Source organism: Lissotriton vulgaris, chromosome 11 (genome assembly GCF_964263255.1).
Source record: "Lissotriton vulgaris chromosome 11, aLisVul1.2, whole genome shotgun sequence".
Lineage (NCBI taxonomy): Eukaryota > Metazoa > Chordata > Amphibia > Caudata > Salamandridae > Lissotriton > Lissotriton vulgaris.
Window position 1 is genome coordinate 1,012,705,764 of NC_141699.1, and position 10,003 is coordinate 1,012,715,766.

The following is a 10,003-nucleotide window of genomic DNA, read 5'->3' on the forward strand; positions in this document are numbered from 1 at the left end:
GCCCACACTTGCCATAGCAAACACACGGTGGTTTGGAGCAGTTCGACTATCTACTTGCCCTACGCATCCTGCTGCAGCAAGTGCTGAAGGAAGCCGACCCTCCAGCAGACGCACTGAGAGAGACGCTGTCTTTTCTCTTGCTGAGGCATCCAGCTCCAGTGTTTCCAAGCTCCTCTTGCGGGGTGTTGGGAAATCGAGTCCTGAAACAGAGAGATACCAGACCTTCTTCATTCTAAACCAAGGTACGGAGCTGATTAGACCCTAAGAGAAATCTTGGATAGATTCTTGGTAAAAAGAATACTAGATTTATGCTATATCTCACTTACTCCTTCCCTCGTACTAAACTTAGGTTTGGTACATCGGGGTAGGAGTATTTTAGAAGCACCAGTTGAGTACTTTTTAACCTTTTTTTATTTATGTATGTATTTTATGGCTTAGAAACCATACCATGCTTTTACAGTATTATTTTATAATACTCTTCTTGCTGTAGGCATTATACTTTACAGCCAGTATTAATTGTAGCAGTTCATTTCTTCTGCATGAGAAAGAAGACTGTTCAATAAATATTTTTTATTGAAAACGCCCTCCTCTCTATTTCTCTGCACCTCTGGTGAAACGAAGCATGCACGATTGACTGAGTAAAATAGCTATCTATTGTTTCCACAACTCTGAAGATCAGTTTTATCTTGGGGAAACAAAGTTGACATGTTTATGCGGTTGTCAGAAACTAATCCCTTCTTGTTAATTCGAGAAAGTTTCTAGTGACCTCTGAGCTACCTGACACTCACAATTAAGTCTAGTATATTCGATAGAGACCTAATAGACATTAGTCCTACGTCTAATCTATAGGAAATATTATTCCAATGCGCAGAGCCTATTGGGAATATAGGAACTACACTACAGTTTGTTTAATAGTGCATTTGTACTTTTAGTGCCATAGCAGGTTGTGGGGTTTATAGGGGTATGACAATGGAAGTAAAGTAATTGTAATGAATAATTAATTTGCAATTAATATTACATATTTAATTGATTATTAATTATATAAATGGTGTAATTATTTTTTTTAATCAATTTTTTGTGTCAGCTATGGTTTTTGTAGGCGTAAAGGTGTGAAGGAAATTCATTATAAAAATTAATAATTAGTTAATTATTAATAATTATTTAATTGATACTTAATTATGTAAATTGTGTAATTAAGTAAGTTTTTAAAGTCATGTATCAGGTGCAGATTGTTCTGTTTGTAGAGATAAAAGGTGGGAAGTTCCTTAAATATAATTAGTTTATTGTTAGTTTATTGTTATTAATTGTTTAATTGATAATTAATTGTGTAACTTTTACCTCTCCTGAGTCCAACGCTTTCCCTACTGTTGCACTGACTGGAGTGGGAAAAGTGTATTACACCCCTCCAAAATCCAATTACTTTCTCTTCTGTTGCACAGACTGGAGTGGGAATAGTAAATTTTACCCCTCCTGAGTCCAACGATTTCCCAACTGTTGCAGAGATTTCAGTGGAATTGTATATGTATTATTCCTACAATTTTATAGTTTTGTTTACATTGTTTGAATGTATATTAATTTTATGTTTCAGAGTATTTAGCATGACATTATTGTAATTCAATAATGTTTGTAATAGGTAATATATTTTTAGTAAAATGTCATGTTTTATTTGGTTACTTTTATGTGTGCAATTAACTTGGTATGTTTTGTAGATTTTTTAAATTTATTTTTAACGGATTGTAATTAATTAAGTATATGTATATATAATATATGTATATATATATATATTTGTTATTTTTTTAAAGTTTACAAAAAAAAGTACATTGTACTATAAATTATAATTATTATTTCAATGATAGTATAACATTTATATATAATTTTTATTTATTTGAATACATTTAATTTACATTATATTTCTGTGTATTGTTACTATATTTTAATGTTTACTATGTTTAGATTCAATATTAGTGTATATCGATATTTTTGTATGCAATATTTTTGTTATTTACATTTTAAGTGTATAACAACAATGTTTTTGTGCTCAATATTTTTTGACACAATATATTTGTCCCTCGATATTTGTGGTTTTGATCTTTTGTCAGTGAACCCTCAGAAATCATTAGCCTATATTTACATTTACCTTGTCACTCGGTAACCCATATGCATGTTCAGATTTGGACCATCATTCATTTATATTGATTGTATGTTCGTATTTACACTCATAAATGTTGTGAAACTGACCAGTATGGACACATTTGCTCATCATGTGTGCCATGTGTGCCTACTGAGAGGTTGCTGTCAACAGCTGGGGTTGGTCATCAAATCATGTATGTCTTTAGAGTTGTGAATCCAATTCACAATCATAACTTTGGCCTTACCTGGTAATAGATCCCAGATACTCTTTGAGTATGAAGAAGAGGGGGGCACAGCTATGGTGTAATCCTTTATTCTGTATGTGAGATACTATTAATACACCTTTTTGTTCTCACACTTTCTTGACACATCAGTTATCATGGGTTACTGCTACGAAGTTCTAAAGCAACGTACTATATCTTTAGTGATCCGTGTACACTGTTGGGTTCTATGTGGAAACAATGTTTGTATGCTTTGTTGGTAGAATCTCTTGTATTGTATATATATTCAATTTGGCACTTTATGTTTATTGATGTTTGTAGTTCTGTTTTTTATGGAATCTGTCTAAGTCAATGTATGTGCGTTTGTTTTTAAATTGCACTTACCACCCTGAAGAAGCCTTTTTCTGGGGCAAAACACATTGACTGTTCCCCTCTTCTTTTTAATTTATACATGACCCCTCTTATCCGGTCTTCATGCGGCAATCATGTCACCGCGTTTAATTACGCGGACGACATCCAGCTGATCTTTAATATCGATGGCTCGGCGGAGTCCATCCTCAACTTCCAGTCCACCCTCTGCCACATCAGTGACTGGATGGGGGCTAACCACCTGAAGCTTAACCCCGACAAGACAGAACTGGTTCTTGTCGGGGGAGCCGCCAATCCATGGAAATCCATCTTTTGGCCGGTGAGCTTGGGTCTTCCCCCTAGTCCAGTCGACTCAGCAAAAAGTCTGGGAGTCATCATCAGTAACGATCTCACGATGAAGCCCCAGATCAATGCTGTAGTCTCCTCTAGCTTCTTTCAGCTCCGGAAAATCGGGAAGATTGCCCGTTTTTTGACCACTGAAGCTCTTACCTTAGTTCTGCTAGCCTTAGTTATTTTGAGGATTGACTACGCCAATTCACTCTATTTAGGCATCCCGTCCTATTTGCTGAAGAGGCTGCAGCTTATTCAGAACCAGGCTGCTCGCCTCATCCACCATCAACCAAGGCACCTACATGTCAGTCCCTTGTTGAAGACCCTTCATTGGCTCCCCGTGTCTGAGCGGTGCAAATTTAAGCTAGGCTGTACCATCTTTAAGTCCCTCGCTGGCTTGAGCCCTTCTTTTATTTCCTCACTATTGCACTCTTATGTTCCTGCCCGCAATCTTCATTCCTCCCACCTTGCCCTTCTCAAGGTCCCTGCTTTTAAATGTAAGAAACATGGAGGTTCAAGATTTTCCCAATATAAATGTAATAAAATGAAACATATAATTGCACAACTCAATAAGGTCAAATAAAAATAACATGGTAAATAAAAGAATTTCAATCAAACATTAACATAAAAAATAATAATATTTAAATATATTTAAATATATATATATTCACTGAAAAAACCATAGGTTATAGACCATATTTAGTTAGGAATTAGCATTTACAAAACCTTGAAAATTCACTGAAAAAACCATAGGTTATAGACCATATATAGTTAGGGATTAGCATTTACAAAACCTTATTTTACTCGCACAAAACCATTGAAATTCGCATATATAGTTAGTTGCACTAACTATATATCGCGCACCCGCAATCCACTGCTGATGATGTCACATATTACATCATTCATGACATGGTCAGTGACATCACCGATGACATCACTGATGACATCTCAAATGACATCACTGATGACAACATCCAGTGAGTGTATGTTTCTGTAAAGTTAAAATATGTCTTACATATTAAAGAATGAGTGGATGTAATTGTGTCTGGATGAAGGATTTAGTAGGTGCCTGACTGACTGTATGAGTGAGTGATTAAATGTGTCTCACTGAGTGCATGGGTTAGTGACTAAACTGTCTTAATTTGTTCATCATTATGTCTGTTGTTCTGTAAACTGCTGCATGTGTTGATCAGTAGCTATATGAGTAACTATATGGGTTTTTGATTGGTTGCCCAAGTATTTGTATGGGAAACTGAGTGTGTGTGTGGGTGGCTGGGAGGTGTATGACTCTGTGCATAGAGGTGTGGGCCGTTGATTCACTAGATGTATGGGTTCAAAAGTGCATGTGGAAACAGCTGCATGGGCGGTTGACTGTGTGTATGAGTGTATTGGTGAGTGAATTGATATCTCAGTGCTACATGTCAAAGTGAGTACATATGTAAAACACAGTACATGTGAGAGTTGACATATATAAATAACTGTGCATAAGAGCCAGTGAATGTGTGAGTGGCTGTATGGATCATTGTGAACTTGTATCAGGGATTGTATAAGAGAGTAACTATGTGTTAGTATATGTTTGAATAAGTAAGGTGTGTATAACTGTATAGTTGAGGAAATTGAGGTGTGATTGATTCTTTGCATGACTGACTAGGTGTGTGAGTAACTCCATGGATGAGTGACAGTCTGTGAGTGTCTGTTTACACTGAGTGTATCTAAGGTTATATTAGAGTCTGAAGAGGTTCATCGTATTATCACATGAATAATGTCATCAGTGATGTGATCAGTGATGTCATTTGAGTTGTCAACAGTGATGTCATCAGTGATGTCATTTGAGATGTCATCAGTGATGTCATCAGTGATGTCACTGACCATGTCATGAATGATGTAATATGTGACATCATCAGCAGTGGATTGCGGGTGCGCAATATATAGTTAGTGCAACTAACTATATATGCGAATTTCAATGGTTTTGTGCGAGTAAAATAAGGTTTTGTAAATGCTAATCCCTAACTATATATGGTCTATAAGCTATGGTTTTTTCAGTGAATTTTCAAGGTTTTGTAAATGCTAATTCCTAACTATATATGGTCTATAACCTATGGTTTTTTCAGTGAATTTCAATGGTTTTTTAATAGCAAATATCAAAAGATGTAAAATCTATTCTTTTTATTTTTTCACTAAAGTACGCTCCCCGGTTAGCTTACCGGTGCGCGTACCGAGCGCTCCCCCCGCGAAATTTTTTTTCTTCTTAATTTTTGCATGTATCAGCATCCTAATCCTCCCTCCGAAAACCTAGAGGGTCACAAAGTGTCTACCGTGCCCCCTTCTACCCATTCCGTACATTGTTTGTCCTCCATCTTATGTCTTAATTCTACCAATACACAAAATGAAGGACTCCCGTAACACTGCCGGTTCGCGTACCGGGGAGCGCACCGGTAAGCGCTCGATAAAAAAAGGCGGGAAAGTAATTTACAGAAAATCCACTACAGACACTTTCATCAAATATAGAATAGCCCCTACTACATAGCAGTCCCTACCATTTCCCCAAATTTGATGGAATTTCATTGTGAAAATTATGCTGTAAGCCTGATTAAATATCCTGAGGTAAATTACCTAACCAAAACACTTATGAAGTGTTAGAATTGACAACCAATCAAAATGCTACTTTCAATATCTTCTATTATTTCATGACATTTGATTGGTTATGTACCTGAATATATATAAAGAAAGAGAGAGAAACACAGCCATTTTGACTACTACTTCTTGAAGTACATATCAAGTACATTTCAACTGATAACTTGAAGTTCTATTTGAAAGGTAAGATGTTATTTTAAAAACTGAAGTATGTTCTGTACTGTAAGCTAATTAGGAAAACATTTTCTGATAGTTATATACTATCCCTCTGTAATACTTATAGAATAAAATAGACTTCTCTGTTTTAGTTATGGATGGAGTTAGACTTGTCTTGTATAATTAAGAATTGACTTAGAGTTTATTTCATAAATGTTTTCATATTTCTACTTCCAGTTTGATACCATACACTGCCCAACGAAAAAATCACTGTTTAAAAAACCAAACTACCTGTCTGTACTTAAACCCAACAGTGCCCTATCTGTACTGATATATTTTTTTTAATTCATTTTACAGCATAGAAATGGAAGGAGAGCAGAAAAATAACGTGGAAATTGCAGAATGCAACCAAGACAAAGAAAATGATTCAGAATTCTTTGATCAATCAATGGACATAGAACTTCTGCAATGTGTTGAAGCTGTGGATTTGTTAATTGAAAATGAGTCAAAATCTTACCAAGAATTATTAGAAGTTCTTTTTAATTTTGAAAATAAATCAGAATAATAAATTTATATATAATAATTCAAAAATTGTTTGAGACATTATTCATTTTTATATGTATTTTTTAAACTAGTAGCAAATTGATTTTAACGTAAAATCAGACTTTAAATATACTGTGCAACTTTAAGTTTGCTCATAGTTACTTCCTTTCGTCCACTATATCATCTCCAATGTGTATTTAACATCTCTTTATCATCTCCTGCCTCCATGGTGTTTCTGCTTTCCTGACAGACTACGCTATGAATTCCATATATCTCAATAACTTCTGAAACAACCTGCAAGATATCTACAAAGGAAACAATGTATTTTTATTTTTAGACTCTGCATTGGTACCTACATGTTGGTACTTAAATAAAAAAAATAAAAAAAAAAAAATAACAATCAATAAACATACAATATTTGAACATTCTTTCATCCTATTTTCCCAATATTACGCTTCCCGGACCGCTTCCCGGTGCGCGTACCGAGCGCTCCCCCCGCAAAAAAAACGATATAAAAATTATTATTTTTTAACCCCGCGAGGCCCTTTTAAAGCCCCCTCATCAAACCTAGGGGGTCAGGGATGATGTACTCTGTCCCCTTATGCTCATTTCCCACTTTGTTTTGGCCACCTCTTGTGTCTCGATCCTACCGAGACACAAGATGGCGGCCGCTCTGGACTGTTTAGAATGTTTACAGACACCCGAGAGCCAATCAGCTTCGCTTCGCGAAGTTCCGTTACGCGTCAGGTACGCGAACCGGAGCGCTAACCGGAGCTCTGTCACAGATAAATCTGTTTTTTAAAACGTTAATTTCTCAAAATCCACTGGAGCACATATATTGAGACATAGCAAAGGCACTTTGGGCAAACCATATCTACAATTTTGCCAAGTTTCGTGTAAATCCATTCAGCCGTTCGAGCTAAAAGTAAGTCCAACCGCCCTATGGAAAACTCAATGTTAAAAACGCGTTTTGGGACCCCCCTTTTTTCTCGGCCCCCACTTGACGAAACCCCCCCACATTTTTAGGGGCTGCTCAGAAACAAAATGTGCCATTTTCCTGAAAATTTCAGCCAATTCCGTCCACAAACGCCAAAGTTATTCGACATAGAATTTTCAAAAATCCCATAGGAAAAAAATCCTAACTATATATACCTACTGGCGACCGCCAGTAGGTTATATATATATATATATATATATATATATATATATATATATATATATATATTACCTACTGGCGGTCGCCAGTAGGTAGTTATAGTTAGGATTTTTTTCAATGTTAAATCTCAAAATTCTATTTGGAATAACTTTGGAGCCGGTTGACGAATCTGCCTGAAAATTTCCACAAAATGGCCTCGTCGAGCTCCGGTCCTTCCCAGAAAGTTTGGGGGGGATTCGTCAAGCGGGGGCCGAGATAAAAGGGGGGTCCCAAAACGCGTTTTCTCCATGTTAATTTCCATAGGGCGGTCGATTTCACTTTTAGCCCGAACGGATGAATGGATTTCCACCAAACTTGGCAAAATTGTAGGGACTGGTAGCCCGATGTGCCTTTGCTATGTCTCAAGATATGTGCTCCAGTAGAATTTGAGTAATTTAAGTTTTAAAAAATATATATATCTGTAAGCGCGCACCGGTGCGCGCGCCGGCGAGCGCTCCGGTCGCGTCACGTGAGGTGCGCACTGAAAGCTGATTGGCTGTCGGGTGTCTGAAAACATTCGAAACAGACCGGAGCGGCCGCCATCTTGTGTCTCGGTAAAATCGAGACACAAGAGGTGTCAAAAACAAAGGGGGGAATTGACCATAAGGGGGCAGGGTAGACCCCCCTGACCCCCTAGGTTTAATGTGGGGGCCATAAAAGGGCCCCGCGGGGTAAAAAAAAAATATATTTTGTTTGATTATCGCGGGGGCGCGCACGGTAAGCGCACCGGGAAGCGCTCCTGGGAGAAAAGAGAATGGCAGAATTTTAAAATTTAAGTCATTTTATATAAATGGGAGGTAGTTCTGAAAAGAACTGTTTTTTTATTCTTTTTGTTGTTTTATATTTTTTTTGGGAGTTTTTAAACTTTTTTTGCTTTTTTTGGTTTTTCTGAACATTTTTTGTTTTTTTTGTATTTTTTTAAGGAGAGAAACAAAAACCAAGCATTTCAAACGGGCTCAACAGGAGAAAAAAAAAAGGGCAACAAATTAATATTTCCTTTGGCACTTGTGGTTTTCCCAAGCACGATTAATAAGAGTGATGCATTGCTCACCATAGCAAATCATTTGACCACAAAATTTACAAACCATTTTAAAATTTGAAAAGTTGGTTTGTATGATGGAGCATGTCTCCCTAACTTCCAGTCCTGATGGGGTGGGAACAGTAGTTTTGGAGGTGCTGGCAGAAGATTGTACAGGGTTTTTGGCCAGTTCCCTGACCTCTGCCCTAGAATAGTTGTTGGGATGTTTTCTTAGCATATGCCTAATCATTGTGTGGTTGCCGAAGGAGTACTTCTTGTTGGGATTCCCCCTTGACATCTCCTGATGACAGATAAGGCAGGTTGCTTTAGGTGCATTCACTTTTTTTTTGTCACTCGGGATAGAAAAAAATTGCCAAATGATGTGCTCTTTTGGTTTGTATGTTATGTTGTCCTCTGGGACGAATCTACTGTCCTCTTCGTCCTCATCTTCCTCCTGTTCTGGATCTGCACCACTGTGAAGTTGAGGAGGTCCTTGTGGTGGTGGTGGTGGTGGTGGTGGTGGTCCAGAAGATCCAGCAGCTGCAGCTAATGTAGCCATTTTCTATAGATAAAAGTAAAGGTCTTCCTCTCTCAAAGCAAAAAGGTAGAATAAGGAAAAAAGGTGGGGGCTTTCCTCATTTTGAAAAAAAAATATCCTGAACCAATGAAAAGTGTTAATTTTAGGTCACATGACTAGGGGTTTTATCATTATGAAACCAAAACTGTTATGAACCAATCAAAAGTGTTATTTTTAGGGCACATGACCCGACGCGCTTACGCTACGCGCCCAGGGGCGTGCTCGGGGGCGTGCCCCGGGTCACGTAGCATAAGCGCGTCGGTGCGCTTACGTCGTGCTTTCGTTTGCGATATTGGCGCTCACGGGACGCTCCCCGGAGCGCGCCCGGGGGCGCTTTTCGGAAATACGCTTTTCGGGGCGCACTCCGGGGCGCGCTCTGGGAGCGCTCCCCCCAAAATTTAAAAAAAAAAAAAATGGGATAATTGTAGGGACAGGTAGCCCTATTCTGAAGTGGTTTGTAAAAAAATTAACTTTATAAAAATATGTATTGTGCTACATTGGGCTTAATATATGTTAGAGCCAAAATGTAGCCCAAATGTAGCCCAAAGTAGCCCAATGTAGCCCAAAGATGGCCACCAGAGACCAAAAATTGTAAATGTAGCCCAAATTTCAACTAGATGTAGCCCAACTGTAGCCCAATGACAGAATGTAACAGAGTGTTAAAAAGAACAACTAGAGTGCTAACAGTCTTATTTATAAAGTGAAACTTATAGTTAGGAATTAGCATTAACAAAACCTATGAAATTCACTGAAAAAACCATAGGTTTCACACCAGTTATAGTTAGGAATTAGCATTTAAAAAACCTATGAAATTCACTGAAAAAACCATA